Below are 22,217 nucleotides of genomic sequence, written 5' to 3'. Positions count from 1 at the left end.
ACTCTTTACCCCATCAATGAACTTTGAGGCGATGCTGAAGTTCCTTCGATTGGTAGATTCTTCCGGGTCACTCTTTCTTCTCAAGCTCTCAAGATCATCTAGGAACCTGTCTATCGATTCATCGTCCCTTTGTCTTCTCTTTTCAAATCGCATCATCGCTTGATGACCCTTCATGCCTGAGCCGAATCGATTTAACAATATTTCAAAAATTTTGTCCGCTGTATCGCGTTCCTCTTCTTTCTTCGCAACCACGCATTTCAATGCCGGGCCTTCCAGGTTGCTCAGTATCGCTGTGCATGCTTGCCTCTAATCGTTCAAGTTGTCTTGTTCCAAGTGCAACCTCATGACTTCTACCCAAGTGTCAATCGTCTGAATCATCTTTGAATTCTTTTGGTTTCTTGAAAGTTTTCCTGGATTTGTTGCTTCCTCTGTCACTCGAGTCGGTGTTCCTTGTAGCGAAGGCCTCTAGTGTCCTGTTCATCATTTCCCAGGTACTTGCCCATGTCATGGCATCCGGTCCCATGTTGTTGTGAGTCGTGGAGTCTCCTGGACCACTTGTTGTGTTCGCTGTTCCAATTTTTATAATCGCCTTGGCCCCCACCGGTGCCGTACTCGCAGCCTCCCGGGTTACTGGTAACGGTGTTGACTGTCGTTTGTTCCTTTGTGGTTCCACGAAGTCAACTCTATTACCTTGTGTCCGCTCTGCCGCTGGCCTGTCTTGTGGTGTTGAATTCCTCAAGATAGCGTCTAACTTTGTTTGTATCGCACTTGAGCTCTCAGCCTGGTCCCTACTCATCGTATCCATTCTCGTTTCCAAACTCCCCAACTGGCTATTCACTGCGTCATATCGCTGCTTCATTTCTCGCATGTCTTTTCTGATGTTCTTGTCTCGCTCTCCATCAGTGATTTCTACTTTTTCAGACATCTGCTGAAGCTTTTCCTCCGTTGCTCTCGCTAGATGGAAATAGTTGTCCAGGTACTCATGTTTGTTGTTTCTCATTTCCTTCGTTATCACATTTCTATCCTCTTCGCTGTGCTTCAGTTTCTCATCTATCTGATCTAGCTTCGCCATCAAGTCGCTTAGCTCAAGAGTAGTTGTTCCATGGTCCGTTGTTGTCCTGTAGTCGGTCGCTGGTCCCGGTTTTTTCTGATCCTCGTTTTGGTCGGTCTCCGTCATTCTCGTGGATACTGTTCCGAATGTTTTGCTTTTCTCGGCTTTCGTCTCCTCCGCTGCTGCGTCTCTCGATCTCATTCCGACCATCATCGCCAATCTTTCAGTAAAAGACGTTCTCTTTTGAGACTCATCCTTCACCGTTTCTGGCGTGTTGCCTGTTGTGTCTTCCACGTTGTCTATCGGTGAGAACTCCATGGGCTTCGGATTAGGTTCTTCCGCATTGGGCATCGGAGTTGACTCTGTCGTTTTCTTTCCCACTTCATCCACACTTTGATCCGGTGTGTCTAGTTCAATCTCGATGGTGGGTTCTACTCGTTCCCCTTCCGTGCCCTCTTTCGCTCTGTTCTCCGTGGTACTCCTCGTGCTGACCATAATAACTGAAAAGTTCTTCTTTGTTACCTTCGGACCCATTGATGTTGTTTTACGTAGCGACGAGTTATACTTTGTCTTCGCCTCGGTAGATCTTTTTTCAGCTACCGGTACCCTGCTCCGCCTCATTATATACGATTGTTACTATTTACAGTATTACTATCTACAAAATTCTACTCTAAGGTTAAAACCTCTTTTGATAAAATTTTATAAAAAGAAATTTACAATTTGCTAAAAACAACTTTTCCTGAGCTTTTGAAATTTCTATATGTTAGGATTGAATAGAAAACTTGATTTTGCAATTGGTTACTTCAATCTGACTTATTAATCTTTTAGTACACCCTTCTTTATGCTGTTCCAAGACTTTCTCTCTACTGTCCCAAGACTATTCAGTGTTGTCCCAGTACTTCTTGTTAGTGTCCCAAGACCACTGTCCCAAGACCCTTGCCCTAAGACTACTGTCCCAAGACTACTGTCCCAAGACTAATGTCCCAAGGCTACTGTCCCAAGACTACTGTCCCAAGACTACTGTCCCAAGACTACTGTCCCAAGACTACTGTCCCAAGACTACTGTCCCAAGACTAGTGTCCCAAGACTACTGTCCCAAGACTAGTGTCCCAAGACTACTGTCCTAAGACCACTGTCCCAAGACTACTGTCCCAAGACTACTGTCCCAAGACTAGTGTCCCAAGACTACTGTCCCAAGACCACTGTCCCAAGACCACTGTCCCAATACCAATGTCCCAAGACCACTGTCCGAAGACCAATGTCCCAAGACCACTGTCCCAAGACCAATGTCCCAAGACCAATGTCCCAAGACCACTGTCCCAAGACCAATGTCCCAAGACCACTGTCCTAAGACCAATGTTCCAAGACCAATGTCCCAAGACCAATGTCCCAAGATCACTGTCCCAAGACTAGTGTCCCAAGACTGTTTCGTACCAAGACTGCTCTGGTCCAAGACTGTCCCAAGACTGCACTGTCCCAAGACTGTCCCAAGACTGCTCTGTCCCGAGACTGTCCCAAGACCGTGTTGCTCCAAGACTGTCTCCAGACTGCAATGTCCCAAGACTTCTTGGGTACTGTCCCAAGACTTGTCACTGAGTGTCTGGATGTCGGATCTCTTCTTCTTCGTTGTAGGGACTATTGTACCACTGTACCTTTTACCACCACTTGAGCCCTAGTAAAAATTTTCCCAAAATCCCTATCTTAATGGTCAAAACCCAAATACTAATCCCCCTGTATTTATCTCCCTCTCGATGTTTCAGGCTATTTGAAACCCTAAATTCCTTGCAGGTATCTTGTGATCACCTGTTCGTTAAAATACCAACAACAATTTTTCACTAAAACGTAAAAATTTAAACAGGAAAAATTTCAAAAAACAGAGAGATGAATTCGCCTAAAATTCAAGGTTGACAGATGTCAATCTTTGTCCGAAAAATTTCTGGTACCCGATTGCCACGCGTTTTCCTCCCCCCTAGCGATCTTATGGGGTATCACAAAAACTGTCTATGTCCGTTCTCCCCTACCGATCCGACCAGGGTACCTACCTTGACCTGATGTTAAATTTGGATATCCGCTTCTTATAACCAACGCGTGTAAGTATCTAATGTAACTAAATCGACGATGCCAAACAATTAGTTACTCTTATGTGCCCCCCTTTTTACAATTTACAACCGCTAACCTCTAACCTAACCAGCCACCCTTCTAACCTCCCCCCTCTTTAGCCCCCCTCTTAAGCCGAAAAATCCCTTAAGCGCCGGGTGCTAAACCTCTCGAGAGAAAACCGTAGACCTGTTTCCAGGCCTGCTTGTGTAAAAAACTTCCTCAAAACAATGGGGCTCCGCTTATCCAATTTTACACTTATCTCCTATAATGTAATGTGGATTCTAACGATACCCGTTTGCCCAACTTGAGAACACCCCTGTGCGTCCTCTTGTAGTGATCCCGTGCTGGTTGTCTCCGTTCTGCACTTGACAGCATCACCACCTTCCCACTTGGCTGGTCACCTCTTCCAGTCAAGTTTCCAGTCGGTTCAGCTCAGTCCTTCTGAACCACTTTCCCACTCGGCTGGTCACCTCTTGCAGTCAAGTCTCCTAGTGGTCTGGTTCGATCCTTGTGAACCACCTTCCCACTCGGCTGGCCACCTCTTCCAGTCAAGTCTCCTAGTGGTCCGGCTAGGTTGCAATCTATCTGAAAACCCTTAACAACGCCCCCCACTCGGGCACCTTATTGAAGTCACTGGTTTAAATCGCTAGATTGATCGAAACGATCGGTCTTATAAAACAGTATGGGTATACTATTTACTTAATATAAAGGTTTGATCCAAATGATCCGGTATCAAAGTCACTGTCTTTTCGTTTTATGGTTTTTGTTCCTTTTTCTATACTTTTTTCTTGTTTTTGTTTCGCTTTTTGTCTTTTTGCTCGTGTTTTTGTCCCCCTAGTTACCCCCCTTACTCGGTTAGCTAGGCCTCGTTCGGAGAGCGTACCAGGAAGTCTTCTCAAGTTTTCTTAAAAAGCTATCACGGTACAACTGGAAGGTTTACACGTTCCCGCTGAACCGTACCATGATGTCGTAAAAACACCCAGGAGCGCCATAAAAACACTATATAACAGTCGCCTACTTCGGTCACATATGAGGCTTAAGAAAAATAGGCCCTATAACCATTGGCTCAAGAGTCAGGGACACTATCTCTTGTGTTTTTCTACCTCAAGAACGGTCGTAGCCAATTCGGTTCGCTTGCGACATGAGACTAGAACCCGTTACAGCTTAATGGCTACTACCAAAACATCCCCCCACTCTAGAAAATTAGAACGTCCCCATACTTAGGTCTCGAGATACCCAAAATACACGAACGCCGTTGAAAACAGGGTCGGAACAATCCGTTAAGTTCCTTTTTATTGGACAGTGGAACTTTGATCCATTTCAGATGGATCAACCTAAAACTCGCCTTATCTCAACATAACAATATAAAACACACTCAGGAAATTTAAATTGGGTACTCACATACCAGCACGACCTCTGGAATTGAGTAACTAAACAAATAAGTAACTCTAGCATAAATGGTGTAATCAAGTTTAACTCAAGAAGTTTTGAAAAAGACAGTTTTAACTCAAGGGCCAAGTTTTGGTTCTGGACCATTGGGAGACTTCGGTTGTCCACCTTTCCACCGAAGGTTCACTCTGGTCCACTTCTAATATAATTTCTTCTTTACTCGCGATCAATCTGCCTTCTGTTTCGAATAAGACAGCTCTACTCTCGTTCGAATTATGTATCGGAAATTGCGAATAGCAATTTCCCGCTGCTATTTTTGACTACTTTCTCGCGATTGTAGTTTGATTCTTCTCATCTTATTTTCTGATATTTTTCAGTTGTCGCGAGAAACTGGAGCATGACATGCTCAATTCAAGTTTTGGAAAAATTCCATTTCACCCCAAAATCATGTCTTTTGCGTTGCTCAAGGCCAAACTTTCAAATATGACCGACTGGCACATCTAGAATATTCCGACCCTCCTTTTCTTAATCAATTTGATGCTAACGTCCTTAACAACAATTTTGCTTGCGTCGGCGGGTTTGACTGTGACAATCCGCGGGAATGACACATACTTACCGGACAGTCCCTTCTATGTCCCCATTGAACGCATAATTCAATTTTATTTTCAAGCGGTGATCCGGTGTTCTATAATCAACTTACTAATCGCATCAGAAATTTAATTTTATCCACGTCATCTCAACTCACCGCAGATGGATCAACCTAAAACTCGCATTATCTCAACATAACAATATAAAACACACTCAGGAAATTTAAATTGGGTACTCACATACCAGCACGACCTCTGGAAATGAGTAACTAAATAAATAAGTAACTCTAGCATAAATGGTGTAATCAAGGTTAACTCAAGAAGTTTTGAAAAAGACAGTTTTAACTCAAGGGCCAAGTTTTGGTTCTGGACCATTGGGAGACTTCGGTTGTCCACTTTTCCACCGAAGGTTCACTCTGGTCCACTTCTAATTTAATTTCTTATTTACTCGCGATCACTCTGCTGTGACATTCGACCAGAATGGCCAAAATGCAATCTCTGCAGAATTCGAATTTTAGCAGCGAGCCTTCCGGATTGGTGATTATTAAGAATTAAGAACGTTATTTGAACGATTGAACAAAACGTAAAGGTTAAAGGATTCGGGAATTGCTAATTTTTAAATTTTCGAAGTGATTACGTAACATTTCTGAGAAAGAAAATTTTAGCAAAAAGAACTAAGAAAAACAGAACAACATTAGTTGCGCGGACGATAAGTACAAAAATTGTGAGAAAAAGCAGTAGCAGATTGCAGGAATAGCAGTGAACACTCCGAGTTGCAACTACTGTGTCGCTACAATAGTTGCAAGGCTGTTGCAGGCAACGGTGAAGGGTGGAGGACAGCCTTCCGGATTAAGAAGAAATCAAGATTAACGAGCTTGATTCAGTGGATTCAAGAATCCGGAAGGGTTTCGGAACTGAGACTTTTATTCTTTTATATAGACTATTAGCTTCTTGTCATGTCCTGATTTGAATTTAATTAACAACTGGATTCATTTTGATAAGGATGAGAAGCTAGGAGTTGGGGGAAAGGGTTGATCCATCTTCGATGGAGATGATGATTTTTATCTACTGAACAAAAATAATAGTAATATAATAAGTAGTAGCCCTGTTTTTAGGAGTGACTTCGTGGTCTGGGGATACTGAGACCCAGCCATGAGCTCACTATTTCTGCATGTAATTAAGTTAATTTGAGTGTTTTGACCGAAGCCGAAAGCAGTAACGTTTTGTCGACCCGATATTAGAAAAGACCACCAAAAAGTACTGGCTTGGTAGAGACGGTGAAAAGCATGCAAAGCTCTGTTTAGACGTTAGCCAGTCGTCTTAAGACTTAGTTTTGTTTTCCGTCGATATGTATCTTCCGGGCGAATGTTACATACATGTTTTTATGGCGCTCCTGGGTGTTATTTTTTTTAACATCATGACCGGCAGAACCGTTAACGAGCACTCCGCGCCGAGCGGATGCTCACATTAACGCCCTTAATAGGCCTAAACCGCCGGGGCGGAAGGGTAGTTTGGAACGCGGAAGCCTTCCGGATTACCGTGAATAGCTTTTTAACTTAGTTAAGACCGAAAACTCACGAATCAGGAAGGGTGGGGGGATCGGCCATTCCCTCGTTCCCTGAGAGCTTTGTGACCAAAAACACTTAAAGATATATATAAAACCAAACAAAAAGTAGTATAGTACCCAAGAAAAACAAAAAACATAAAAAATAACCGAAAAAACCAAAACAGTAAAAAAAAAGTAAAAAATCAGTAGAAATCATCCCCCCAGACAAGATGTGATCCGACCCCCCCGTTGTTGTTGATAGATATATTGTTGTTACAGGCATTTATATCAGTCAGGATCGTTACGATCAATTTTGTAGCCTGTTTGTGAGGCTTGTACTGTAGGGTTATTTGAGCATTTAAGCACGTTAATGATAAATTGCGCTCAATCCGGAAGGGTCAGCTGATTTGCGCTCAATTCGGAAGGGTCTTGGGAGAAGACTGATCCGGCAAGCAGTACAGGGAGCAACAAGAAAACGCTCAACGACAACAACAATCGACTGTTGGGTATCATTAACAAGTTTTGTATCCCTTTTGGTACAAAAAGTAAGATAGTAATCTGTGGGAAGCTCGACAGTGCTGCACTGTAGTGACCCTTCACCGAACTGCGAATATCCGAGTTAAGCACCTTAATTCGGATATTAAACAAACCCGGAGGGGTATAGTATTACTATTATTATTACTGATATAGCCTATATTAATAGTCTTATATCGTTTTTCAGTGAAAAACAACGAAAACAGACCGGTTTTTAGGGTCAAAATAGCGATATTTTGATCCCCCCACAAGTCGCGATTTTTGAGATATCGATAATTTTTGAAACGGAAAAAAGCGCTAAGGTAGTGTGTTACATCGTAATTGCACTACCATAATAGATAGAACCCGTTAAGTTTAGTTCGGAAGTGGTTGGAACTATTTTGGAACCAAAAAACCGAATTTTCGTGATTTTTGAGAAACCGAAACACTAAAAATTCAGAAATTTTTTTGAAATTTTTAAGTTAGAACAGTAAAAATAGTTGTTCGGACAACGTCCAGTAGTGAATCTTCAAGTTTTAATTCCCGCTACCCGAAAGCCTTCCCGGTTGCAGAGAAATCGAACTTAACGTGTTTGATTTGGTGGATTCATCAATCCGGAGGGGTACAGGTAGCATAGTTTTTTTGCAAATTTTTTCAACTAAAGCGTTTTAGATCGGGTCTTTTGCATTGAACTAGAAGAGTATAGGCCTTCTGAGCTCGGATCAACAATTTTTAGGTCGAAAGGACCAGATTTGCAAAAAAAGTTAGGCGGAACCTATAAGAGAGAAATTTCTTGACTTTAGAAAAAAAAACGTTTTGGTTAATAACTTTGGAACTACTGGGCATATCGAGTTGATCTTGGTACCAATAGATCAGAAATTAGCTGAGCTTACTGATAGGGACAAAAGTTTTGCAAAAAAAGTAAGCGTGAAAATTTTTTGAGATTGTTTTTAGCAAATTCCTCAATTTGGAAGGGTACACCCTTCACGTTTCATAAAATTTTTTTTAGAAAAGCCGTTATACCCCTACCAAAAGGTAATAGCGGTTGAATAAAGTAACTTTAGGCTGTTTTAGACGAAAAGTGAAGGCTAAAGGCACAGCAAAACCTTAATCGAGCCGAAGTTAGGTAAGCGACAAGACCCTTCACCGTTAGTGTGAATTGTAAAATAAGAGGCTTAACTTCAATCCGGAAGGGTCTAGGAAAGTAGTACATACCCTTCCTAGTTAATTGAAAAACCAAAATTGCATCGGAGAACGTATCCGGAGGGGTATAGGTTGAAAGAAGGAAATCTCCGAAAAGCTACTTTTACGAAACCGGAGGGCTCCCAATCCGGAGGGGTCAAAATTTTTTCAAGTTAGGAGGGGTCCGAATCCGGAGTGGTCTTATAGTTGCTAATTCGGAGGGGTCCGAATCCGGAGGGGTTTTGTGTCAACTAACTCGGAGGGGTCCCAATCCGGAAGGGTCTAGATTTTGTTAGTCCGGAAGGGTCCTATTTGTGCCAATCCGGAGGGGTATTATTTTATTAAAGGACTTAGGTAGGTGGAAGAAAGACTAAAGTGAGAGGTATTAGGTTATTAGCACACAAGCTAGGAATCAGTGACTGCACTGGTAACTTGCCTTTCAATAAGAACCAGACCAAAACAAAACAGGTCCGAACTCGGATATTCGCGACACTAAGTCTATATTAAAAAGAGCGTGATTCATTGGTGTGGATTGTAACATAATACGTTTTTGTGAAAAGTGACTGCCCTGAGGATTTTAGTAGATCTAGCTCGGGAAGTCCGAAGGCAGATAGGTAACACAGTACTCGGTGGGCGCAATAGACGCCCACTTGAGAAAATTACTGCCTTCAAAGTTTTGTCTGTTTGGTGCAGCACCGAGCGGGGAAAGCTTTTTCTTTGAAAGACAAGTTCGACTATTGTACTGCGACCGACTAAAAGTACATTACACATACGTTTTTCTTTTCTTAAAGGCATTAATATTCTGTCATTATATAATTTTTTTTTGTTTTTGATTTTAAATCAACGTAAACTGTGCTTGATTGGGTAGTGAGTACACTATCTTTTAAATTGACTGATAACATCATATAGTGCTAGCTTTCGAATCTTACGACCGATAATCGGCTAGTGTGAATAAATTTTATACAAACTGTACTCTGATAACATACAGGGATTCGTGGTCACTATTTAATAAAATCTTGTGAAATTTATTGTGTTGTGTCATTATTATTGTTAATAAAACTATAAGGTCACTAGCAATCGAGTTAAGTGTATAGGCATTAGGAAGTGACAAATAGATAATGCGTCTAGACAAGTCAAGGATACCAAAACGAGGTAATAGCTCTAAGAAATTCATACCTGAAAAGCAAAGAAAAACGATGACCGATCCTTTTGTGGATTGGATCAAGCGATCCCGGTCCGACAAAGGGGAGACGGTTTTAGGCAGAATGGTTGAAACGAGAAGTCAGAAGACCTCAGAAGAGCGTAAAGAATTGTTAGAAGTGGAGGTCAACACAAACCATGCCATGAACGACAACCAGGAAGTACATGGACTGGAAGGGAGAGGCAGACGGCTGGCGAGTGAATCTACTCCGGTAGAAAAAGGCCATGATTTTGCCACTTCCACCGGGACATTGGATCGAGAAGAGATGTCGGAACTGTCCGACATCTCAACTGAAGTAGCGACAACGAGAAGATCTCCGACAGACAACACTATGATGGCAGGCGGAACTGGGAAACAAACAACGTCATCATCGTTCTCCGAAAGAATGAAGAACACCTTCGGAAACATCTTTCCATTCACCATGGGAGGAGGCGCAGGGAACGAAGTTGAATCCCATGAGGAAGAGGATGAAGAGGAGCAAGGGGACTTTGGATCTCAGGTCAGCCTCAATAGTTCGATCCAGGAGAACGAGGCATACGTCGGAAGAGAGACTGGAACCATGGACAAATTTGGTGTAGTGACAACGATAAGCAAAGAGGCAAACACACCGGGCCAGTCAAAAGACTTCGCGATTATGACAAATTCAGAGCCACAGACTGGAGAGAGTAGAACCAGAGGGCTAGGCAACGCGTTAGCGGATCCTGAAATAGATAATGAGAAGACGTCGAGACAGAGAGTCAGGGCCCGGATCTCGACCAGCACGAAGCTACCTGGGACTGACAGGGTTACACCGCCACTAGTGACGCCACTCGTGGATAACGGGGCAGCACTAGAAGAAGCTTTAAACAACATAGTGGACAGTTTAGGAGAACAAAATGAACAGATGTCAATAAGAATGAGTGAACTAGAAAGGGCAGTTCACATTGAACGAGAAAGTCTGCGGGAAGAAATAAACCGCAATAGACAAGAAGTTGGCAGGAGCGAAAAACGCTTGAAAGAAAGAACGGACGAGCATATAGCGAAGAAATTGTCGCGAATGACAAGAGAAGCGGAACAGCGAGAGTTACGCTTAAGAGACGACATGGAGAAGTTAAGAGTGCAGCAAGAGCAGTCTCTTGGGACTCTTGACACAAAGATAGACGCGATGATGGAGAGGCGAACTCAGGCTATCATGGATAGGTTGGACGGGCTACTAAGCAGCAAGAGTGGACCAAAAAAAGGAGAACCGAACTCGGGAGGTCCCAGCAGGGAGCCGAGGGTGAACTTCAATGAACATCAAAAGAGGAAGACGTATGGATCCACTAGAGGCAGGGGCAGTTCATCAGGCTATGCCACAAGGGGTAATGGAGCATGGGGCCCGAACAGTAGAGCAAGTTCAACGGGGAACAGACAAACCTCTAACGAACGACCAACGCAAGGCACACATGCGACTGGGAGAAGTGATTCCGGCAACAGGGGGCATGCAAGCCCGAGGAGGAGTCATGTGGGCCAAGCGGGAAACACTCACGGCGATTCGGATTGCAGGGATGCACCGAATACAGAGCCTCAGACGAGGTGTGAGGACACTCAGGCGGGACACTCAAGGGATACTACGGCAATGGCTACAGCATTTGAACCCTTAAACAGGTCTTTGGAGACATTCCTTACAAGGTTATCCAGAACCAATGAACGCAGTGAGAAGTCCAGAAGGGTCTTTAAAAACCCAAGATGCTATAAAGATGAATCTGATGGCTGTATTGACACCTGGATAGAGGTAATGAAGTTGCATTTCGAGGAAGAGGACTTGTCGGAGAGACAGGAATGCAGTGCGCTCACCAGCAACTTGGAAGGGACAGCCCTGAACTGTGTCATGGCCAAGAAGCAATATCAACGTGACACTGCTGAGAAAATCTTCGAAATCCTGTTAAACTGTTTCGAATCAGGGGTGCAGGGGCACCAGGCGATGATGCGCTTCGAGAAACGGAGGCAACGAGAAGATGAAACGATAGACAAGTTTCTCGATGATTTGGAAATGCTGAGAAGACGCAGCCAACCGGATGAGTCAAACCGAAGGATGAACCTGGCCGTAGCCTCAAAATTCATCGATGGTGTGAAAAATGATGAACTTCGTACGATGCTAGCAACGCATTACACACCACTATCAACCAACGCGCCAACACCAGAGGAGTTGAGGCTCAAGTCAAAAGAGTATCTTTTGTTGGAACCTCCTTCGAGATCTGGATACTACAAGAACAATTATGGCAATTTTAACAACGGACCAGCAAACCAAGGGAACAATTGGTACAAACCGAGGGATGATATGGACAAGAGACGCTCTTGTGCCAATTGCAGTTCAACGGACCATCATGTGTCAGCATGCCAGCTTACAAACAAGGCATGAAAGCAATAGGCTTTAGCCTTGAGGACGAAGATGCGTCAGAATTGGACCATGAGGATTTCATGAGAGGAGTAATTGCAAAATTCGGACCGAGTTGTTTCTTTTGCAACTTGGAAGGTCATTTTAAATCAGATTGTCCGCAATTCTGGGATGCAGTGGCAGACATAAAGCATCCAAGACACGAAGAAGCTTTGTCAGGAGTGAAAGCCAGCAAGGCTCGACTTTTGAGTGAAGCGGAGGCACGCAGAAAAGATAAACCTCAAGAGCTGGCGGCAAAAAAAATGCAAGCGGTAACAGAGGAGACACGTGAACCGGAACCAGCAACTGCGGCTGATGACTTCAAGATCGATTATAAGGCAGCCGCGAGGGATGCTCTAAATAGAGTGCAGCAGGAACTGGTGACGAAAGAGATCGAACAAAAAGTGAAACTTGAACTGGAAAATGAGAAACTTCAGGAGCAACTGAATACCTTCGAAGCAACGGAGTTCGAAGAAGAGAAAGCACCAATCAGTTTGAGCATGAAACTTAATGTGATCTCCGGTCAGAGGTTCGGCATGGTGCCGCAAGGAAGCAAGATACAGTCGATAATCTCAGTGGCTGGACACCAGGTAAAAAGAAATCTGAGTGAACCATCCGAGTTCACTTTGATGCATTTGGACACATATGCAGATTATCTGAGGCAGGTGGAACCACGCACCGAGTCGAGAGCCGTGCGAGCACTACTAACGACGGGTGGCCCTCGCATGAAGAAACTTCATGGACGATACCTAGAGGCCTATGGGCCGTATCAAGTGATGCTCAACGTGGATGGAATCAGTATCTACACCAGGACTTATGTAACAACAGATGATGACCAAATGGGGCAGATCTATTTGGGAGAGGAGGAACTCAAAGTCCGCATGATAGGCCATGACGCCATGATGGAACAAGACGCAGTACACATTGGGTATGAAGCAGATGTGACTGCACATCTGCTCGACACCAACGGAACAAAACTCGGAGTCACAGGGCTTCTGGACACAGGAGCGGTAGTGAGTGTGATGCCGATAAAAACTTGGGAAAGAATGGGCTTCACGCGGGAAGATCGAATTCCAATGAATCTCCGACTGGCCGCCGCCAATCGAGGAGCTATCTACGTGGCCGGAAGAACACCAATAACGGTCCTCCACATGGGAGGACGGGATCTTTGGATGAGCTTCCTGGTGGTAGAGAATCTGGACGACGCCGACCAATTCATCTTGGACAGAGATTTTGTCAGGAATTTTGACGTGATGATTGACCTGAACAACGGTCTGATACGGATTAGAAACCCGGACCGAAAGTATGTTAAGAGACCAATTAATAGGATAATAACAGACGAAAACAAGGTACCAATTTTTTTGGATAGAAAAGTAAAATTACAACCAGGACAGGCTGTGGTAGCAATTTTTAGAATGAGAAATTTGAAATCGTTAAGTGATAGTAAACAGGTTTGCTTAGTACCGAATCCAAATAGTCAGAGTTCGGTGATTTTAGGCCGGAGCTTCTCGGTAACGCGAAACGGACTGTGTGTCAGTGTGTTGTTGAACACACTGGACACCACGGTTTCAATCCAGCGTGGAAAGAAGCTTGGCTACGCTTTGCCGATGAGGACCGACTATGAGGAGACACAAAACTTGAAGAAATATAGTGTGAAAGGCTGTCCTTATCATGCAAATAAAGATAAAATTTTAAAGAGGATTAATGAATTAAAATCTATTCATAAATTGTTTTCAATGAAATCCGAAACGGACGACGGCTTATCAAACTGCTCGAATTTTCCGGAACGCCCCTCGTCATATGAACTAGAATCTGACAAACCGGTTTTGCCAGAGATAGAACATTTAAAAGGGAAAATAGATGAGGGAGATTTCCAAAAATTGCGGGACCCCCTAAATTGGAACGCAGATGTATTTTCAAAACAACACAAGGCGGATATCGGTTGCTGTAATTTCGTCGAACACGAAATCGAACTAGAAGAGGGCGCCGTTCCCCATAGGGAAGGCGCAAGGCAAATGACGCCACACAAATCGGAAGCGTGCCGAGCAGAAATAGAAATGTTGCTCGAATACGACATGATAGAACCCTCGAAATCGCCATGGGCTTGCGGGGTAGTAATGGCGAAAAAGAAAGGGGGGCAGCTTAGATTTTGTTGCGACTTTCGTTACTTGAACGCGGTAACGATAAAAGATGCGTACCCGATACCGCGAATAGACGAGAGCTTATCTAAGCTTCGTGATGCCAAGTTCTTCACCACATTGGATTTAGGTTCTGCCTTCTGGCAGGTCCCTCTGCGGAAGAAGGACATAGAGAAAACAGGATTCGCGTGCGAATTGGGATTGTACCAGTGGAAGAGGATGCCCTTCGGCTTGTGCAATGCAACGGCCACTTTTCAAAGACTGATGGCTCAGGCTTTGACGAGAGTGACCAAGAATTACGGGAATCTCGTGATGTGTTTTGTGGATGACGTAGTCATAGCGACACCGACCCTGGAAGACCACATTGATAGGCTCGATGAGGTCTTTGGATGCATGAAAAGAGCTGGATTGAAGTGCAAACCATCGAAATGTGAAATCCTTAGGGATTCGATTAAGTACCTAGGAAGAATGGTGGATAGGCATGGTGTGAGGCCGGACCCGGAAGCAGTGGAAGCAGTGTTGACATGAAAGGCCCCCAGAACGGACACACAGCTCCTGAGCTTCCTAGGGTTTGCCAATTACTACCGAGAATTCATAAAAGGATATGCGGACAAGGTGTATCCGATGCAGAAGCTGATGCGCAACAAGGGGAAAAAATTCGAATGGAACGATGAGGCACAGGTTGCTTTCGAGAACATAAAACGGGAACTGTGCGAAGCGCCAGTGCTGGGCATGCCTACAGAAAAGGGCATGTATGTTCTCGACACAGACGCATCGGTGGTAGCCATCTCAGGAATCTTGCATCAAGAGCAAGAATGGAACGGAAGAACAGTTCTCCGTCCCATTGCATACGGCAGCAAGGTCTTGAGTGACACAGAGATGAAATATGGCGCACCAAAAGCAGAAATGTTTGCAGTAGTCACATTCGTAGAAAAGTACCGTGCATACTTGGGGAGCGCTCCCTTCAAGTTACGCGTGGACAACAGAGCGTTATCCTGGTTGAAAACCTACTCGATGGATCAGAGATATATTGGTAGATGGATAGTCAGATTGGATGGCTACCATATGATAATCGAACATAGGATGCATGATAAACACCAGAATGCTGACAGCCTCAGCAAGAAAACTGTGATTTATGAAAGATTGGAGCAGAAGCAGGCCAATCCGGCGGAAATAAAGGAGGGATTCTCGTTTCTGGACAAAGAAACTTATGAAGCGCTTCCCTTAACGAGATGGTTGGATAAGTCTGGACATCCAATTCCAGGGCACCCTGAGTTACCTGTAGGGAAAGCAGCCGAGATAAAGATCCTATCTAAGGAGGACCCAGTCCCCTTGGATCTGTTGCTGCGCTCGAACCTGGTCCAGCAAGAACTCTCTCGCATGAACATAAACAGCCTCTCATTATTGGATAAAACGGTGCAAGTCACACCGCAAGTGATGCGGATGCTGGGTGGGTTGTTAGAAAGAGAAGTGACCAGAGATGACCCCGAGTGGACAGCAGCAGTGGCATCGCTAACAGTTAGTGAGAAGGTGAAGATCATGCCGTCCAGAAGACAGCACGAAGAGAACGAGAGGGATTGTAGGACAATAGTCCAGCAACTAATATCCTCAATACCCCAAGAGATTTTAACCAGTACTTCTTACGGACAGAAAGAACAGGGGAGCAGCAAGCAAAAGAAAACCGTCACCTTTGTGGACCAGGATAAGGAAGGTAAAAAAGTAGAACAAAATCTGCTGCAAGACTATTTGTCCGGGGAGACGAATGATGAAAAGAACCAGCGATCACCAGATCAACACCTGGGACAAGAAAATTTGTCCGGGGAGTCTGAGATAGACGAGAAAATTCCTGATGAGAAACAGGACCTAGAGAACAAAGTTTTGTCCGGGGAGTTCAGATGGATGCGAAGAAGGCACAGACATGATCTGGAGGAACGTGCAGTATCCAGCACAACCTCTTCGACGGATGATGATTCCCGAAACTCAGGAATGGACACCTATTCAGACAGGAACTCGAGTTCAGGATCAGAACCGTCAGAACTAGCGATACACACGCTACTAGTGGAAACTCGGGCAAGGGACCTGGACAGAGAGGTGCACCAGGATCCTGACAGCGATCAATACCTTATACCAAGCGATGAGGGTCATGAAGTCAGATGAGGGTCATGAAGACGTACTTAAAGGCGAGATACCGACTCTCGGATCTTCTAAGGGCGCAGAGAAATGATCGCATGACAAGCAACCTGAAAAGGTGGATCGAGAATGGTTCGCCGGATAAAGGGGACCTCGAGGAAGATAGTTATCGCATCCTGAGACAATACTTCATGCAGAAGGAAGGGAGGTTATATTTGAACAAGGACGGGATTGTGGCTTGCAAAAGAAGGGAGGAAGACAGAGTCCTGTACAAGTATAACGCGATAGTGTTACCGCAACTCTATCAGACAGAACTATTATTCGGGTCACATGATCAGATGGGCCATCAGGGGATCGACAAAGTATATCAGAGGATCCTGAAGCGCTTTGAGTGGCCTGGGATGAAAAAGGCATGCGAGAAATGGGTAACAGCATGTCTGTCATGCCAGCAGGTCAAGGATCCAAGGAAGTTGCAAATAGACCACCAAAAGATATGCATGACAGACAATGGTTATAATCAGGTGCTGGTCATGATAGATCATTTTACGAAGTATGCAGAGGCCGTGCCCTGCATAACTGCCTCGGCGGAAGAGACATGCGACCACCTGATCAATACGTGGATAGCGAGACATGGTTGTCCGATGACATTTCAATCGGATAATGGAACAACTTTCGTAGGAGAGCTTACGAAAGAGCTTATGAGACGCTCACAGGTCGCTCAGGCTCACTCCACGACATACCACCCTCAGACGAATGGCTTAGTGGAAAGACAGAATAGGACGTTAGTGTCGATTCTGAGAGTATATTGTTCCAGGTACATGACCGATTGGGACAGATACCTTCCACAGGTGATGGGAGCATATAACAGCACGCAACACTCCACCACCGGAGTCAGTCCACACATGATGCTAACTGGACACGAAAAGTCTTTACCCTTAACCTTCTTCTACCCAGAGTATGAGGGAAAGAAAATGTCCCCACAGGTCTACGTGAGGGATGTGATCAGACGCCAACAGGAGTTGAATGATTTGTGTAGACGAAATACTCAGCAAGCACAGGCAAGGCAGAGGAAAAGATTCGACAAGAAAGCAGCTGGTGCAAAGGCTTACTCGGTGGGAGACTACGTATGGGTATTTCAGAACGTTATACCACCGAAAGGGACGAAAAAGCTCCTAAAAAAATGGAGGGGACCCTTCATGATTACAGAGGTGCACCAGGAGGGACGCTTTTATAGACTGAGTACTGGCCGAGCCGCCCACTACGAGAACATCAAGCCACACAATCTATCGACAGAAGACTGGTGTATACCTGCAGACATGGAAGAAGGGGATTATCTAATGATGAATCCTGCTTGTGAGGTCAATGAAAAGGGCACCAGGGAGAAGAACGATGGAAACGAAGTCGTAGAGGAAGGTACGGATACACCGCTGGACCTGGATCCAAACGAGGAGATCGAAGCGGACGATGAAACCTTACCCTACGCAGAGGAAGATTGGCAGGATCCCGAACAGACAGAAGTTTCCAAGAACTTGGAGCCGGATCTTCCGTTCACGATACAGACTCGTCAGAAGGACGGGTCGAGACCAAGAAAGAAATACAATCCTTACGGTGACGACTTCGTAGTGGATAGGATAGATCTTAAGAAGATAGTGGAGGAAGTAGTGGGTCTAGAGGAAATAACTGTGTCACAAGACATTGACATAGTTGATGATCACGACGATGAGTGGGTTGACGACTGGTCGAAACCCGAGGTAGAATTCGACGACGAGCAACAGCAGTCATGTGAACAAGACTTGACGAACTTGCGTGTCTTAGAATGGCTGAATGAAACAACCTCGGATCCTGAGGAGACCAGTGTCACGATTCAAGACGTAGATCGTGAAAGCATGAAATACATCAAGACCGAACGAGATGATCCTTCCTGGGCTGCCCAGGAAGGACGACTACTCATTCCAGCTTCTAACTTCGACTTGATACCCGGTATGCGATCGACGGGGACGTCGATGGATATTTTTGTCCGGGGAGTGGGGGTAGGACTTACCCACACTGAAAACTTGATAATAAAAAAATTGAGAATAGCGAGAGAAACAGGAGACTTAGAAGCAGAGACAGGCGAAGAGCCTAAGAAACCTGACATAGGCAGGGCAGTTGAGTCATATTTTAACTTAACAAATGAATATTCAAGTAACATAATACTAACAGACAGTGATTTCATTCTCACAAATAGAACATGTGCGATAGCAATCACAGCAGACATGAGTTTTAGGACAGCGTTAGCGGCAGATTTTAAGAGAGATTACAAAAACGTGGAATTCCTTTGGAAGCAAGACCAGGGATAGGGGGCGTAGCAGCCTTACCTCCGGTGGCGTCGCAGATACCGGGAAAATACCTATGCTTCTTGGTAACGAGGGCGACGGAGAAGCAGCACGTGGACCCAGAGAACCTAGTCTTGTCCTTGACGAGGCTGAGGGACTTCCTTGTGGAAATGGACGTGAAGTAGCTCTCGCTTCCAGTGTACGATCCAAACAGAGGAAGACTGCATCCTCGGGAACTGTACGCGATTGTACACGTGATATTCTCTGATACGAACATACAAGTATATCTACATAAGAAATATTACTTAAGTATAGGCTGAGTGATGTGCGAGAGGGTGTTAGGCCAAAGACTAAGTTGTATGTAATATGTGTTATATTATGTTATGTTATGTGTTAGGTTAATAAGATCATGGGTAAGTAGGGGTTGATGACCATGAACAACTGAATGACGATCTTAGGAATAGATCCAAAGTTTGGACTGTCCAATCTTAGGTCGAATTCCAAAATTTTAGAGACCAATTGATTTTAATAAACTTTTAGGATAAATATCTTTTTATCTGAACTGTTTTTAAGCAAATTTTAATGATATATGTTAAGGTGAAACTGACAAGTGTGATATTTGTGACTTCTTTTCTAGATCCTGATTGATCATTTAATTACTCACTTGAGTCAAAATCTTGGAATCAAAACCGAATCAAACTTGAAAGAATAGAATGGATAACTTCAACTTGGATGAATTGATGGACCTGGCAGAGGCATATGTAGGACCGATGATAGATGCGATCTATCGTCGGCTGATCGATCGAGACTTCGCTCTGGAGGACCCAGAGGTAGTCATGTTGCTGACCGCCCTGATCAACATCTTGGGGCACGACAACCGTGGGGACCGCCCCACGGAAGTCCTGTTGATGGCAGCACATGGAGAAAGAGGAGTACTAGACCGCCCGAACATGAGAGTGATGAGGTGGGGAAATGGGGCTCTCTCAGGGAGTGACTTGGCGAATGAGCCTGGATTGGGCAGTTCTAGTACCTACCAACCAGGTGAGATGCCTATGCCCTCCAAGCCCAAACCTGGGTTGACGAGAATGCATCGGGAGATGAACAGCGAGGCGACCTCGTCTGGTTCACCACTGAGAGCAGCTGTGTCACCAAAAAGGGCGAAAGTAGGACAGAAAGTTCAGACGAACCAAACCATGCAAGATCTGGATGAGATGAACGATGAACTGAAAAGTACGAAGAAGGAGCTGGACGAGATGACCAAAAGTATGTTCCAGATGGAGGAAGATCGAGACATGTGGAGAAAGTTGTTTGAAGACTGCAACAAGAAGCAGGGTCAAGAGATTGAGCGCTTGAGGCAGGACTACAAAGAGCCATCGGAACTGATAGCAGATTGCCATGGAGGAACCGAGGTGAATCTAGTGACTGCACTAGGATTCTACAGCATGTTTGGTTCTGTAGAGTGACTATTGAATCTAGAACAGAAACATGAGGTGGTCACAGCCATCAGTGTAGAAGTATTCCCAGGAGTTCTGCAGACTGAGCAGAAATACATAGGAAAATGGAGGGAAGCAATCGAGACGGAAATGAATATCAGACACAGTGAGACTTATTGTAGACCATCAGGAGCACGGTATTTGGTGGGTTCAACATGGCTCCAATGTGCAAGAGCAGATACCCTGTACATTTCGTGGCTGTGGACGCAAAGAGTACAAGAACGATCGTGGATCAAGCCTCATCAGTGCCGAAGTGTGTGAGACTGGCGAGAATGTCCGAGAAATCCTACGAGTTGCTATGTAAGATGTTCTCAGCAGTTCCGGAGAGAACCAAAGAAGAATTGGAGTCAATACTAGAAAAGAAGTTCATGGGATATGTGAGCGGGAATTTCAGTGACTTTGAGTGACAAAAACAGAGTGGATCAACTGTCACAGATTACAATGCAGTAGATGAGAATGATGAGGTCCACCGAGTGATGATGGAAGTGGAACCATTACTGGATCCACTTCCATCATTGTCACAGATTACAATGCAGTAGATGAGAATCATGAGGTCCACCGAGTGATGATGGAAGTGGAACCATAACTGCTTGCTGCAGACCTGGTGGTACCCCAAGCGTAGTAATCTGACGTTGATCTGGGACTCTGGAGAGCTGCTCTCCATGGGTTTACCAGACTCATCACAGCCCGTAACAATAGTGATAGTGGGAGTTATGATGGCGATACGATGGCTGGAAGCTCATGTGAGAGAAAATAACAGACAGGAGGCACCGACGAGAGAACAGTTGCAGAAGTTAGATTGTCTAAAAGATTTAGATCTTTTTGAGACAATGTGCAAAGTTCTAAACATTCCGATGGAAGTAAAGAAGATATGGGCAAGAAAACGATTGATGCCATGGTTCAGAGCTAACATGACTGCATGGTTGTACGAGTATGCGAAAACGCATATGTCGAAGCACGGCAGGGTGTACAGTGAAAATCAGCTGGACCTTGGAGCAGGAGCTTTCAAGCGAACTCTCGTGACTCATCGGAATGCAGTGACCACCGCTGTGAAAAGAATTTCCAGGACGAGTGAACGTAGTGGAAAGGAGAAAGCAGAGATGCTGAAAGAATATTTGGAGAGAAACGTGACGTTGTGTCTCCACAACAGCTTCTGCAGGAACAGAGAATCTAACGTGGATCCGCTACCTTGCTGCAAACAGAGGGTGGAAGAGCAGAAGTGTTGGAGGACGGCTTCCGGCAGCGTCAGGATAGCTAACGACGTGTTGCAAGATACGGAAACTGAGAGTGCAGAGTCAGTATCACAGGAGGAAGAAATGGAGTATTGACGGATGACCGAAAAGCAAGATGGAAAAAGAGACAAAAATTAGAAGAATTTAGAAGTTTTAGAACTTCTAAACGACGAAAGAAGAAGAGAACAAAGGAGTAATGAAGAAAAAGCTAAAACTCAGAATTGTTTTATGTGTGTGAAAAAACTCAAGTGAGAAACCAAGCAACCAAGTTGTAATTGAAAACTGAAAGATTTAGTTGAGTTTTGTAATTGTTGCATTTATAAATTTGCATTTTGATTTTAGTCGAGTGGTTTTAGAGACACTCACTTACTATTTATTTAGAAATGCTCAAGTGAAGGAGTATATTTAAATATTCCAGCCTGCGTGACTGTTTTTCAATCTCTGCAGAATTCGAATTTTAGCAGCGAGCCTTCCGGATTGGTGATTATTAAGATTTAAGAACGTTATTTGAACGATTGAACAAAACGTGAAGGTTAAAGGATTCGGGAATTGCTAATTTTTAAAATATCGAAGTGATTACGTAAGATTTCTGAGAAACGTCAGAAACGGTCATTTTAGCAAAAAGAACTAAGAAAAACATTAGTTGCGCGGACGATAAGTACGAAAATTGTGAGAAAAAACAATAGCAGATTGCAGGAATAGCAGTGAACACTCCGAGTTGCAACTATTGTGTCGCTACAATAGTTGCAAGGCTGTTGCAGACAACGGTGAAGGGTGGAGGACAGCCTTCCGGATTAAGAAGAAATCAAGATTAACGAGCTTGATTCAGTGGATTCAAGAATCCGGAAGGGTTTCGGAACTGAGACTTTTATTCTTTTATATAGACTTTTAGCTTCTTGTCATGTCCTGATTTGAATTTAATTAACAACTGGATTCATTTTGATA

This window comes from Symsagittifera roscoffensis, chromosome 4 (genome assembly GCF_963678635.1).
Source record: "Symsagittifera roscoffensis chromosome 4, txSymRosc1.1, whole genome shotgun sequence".
Taxonomy (NCBI): domain Eukaryota; kingdom Metazoa; phylum Xenacoelomorpha; order Acoela; family Convolutidae; genus Symsagittifera; species Symsagittifera roscoffensis.
Note: the sequence above shows the minus strand (reverse complement) of the source record.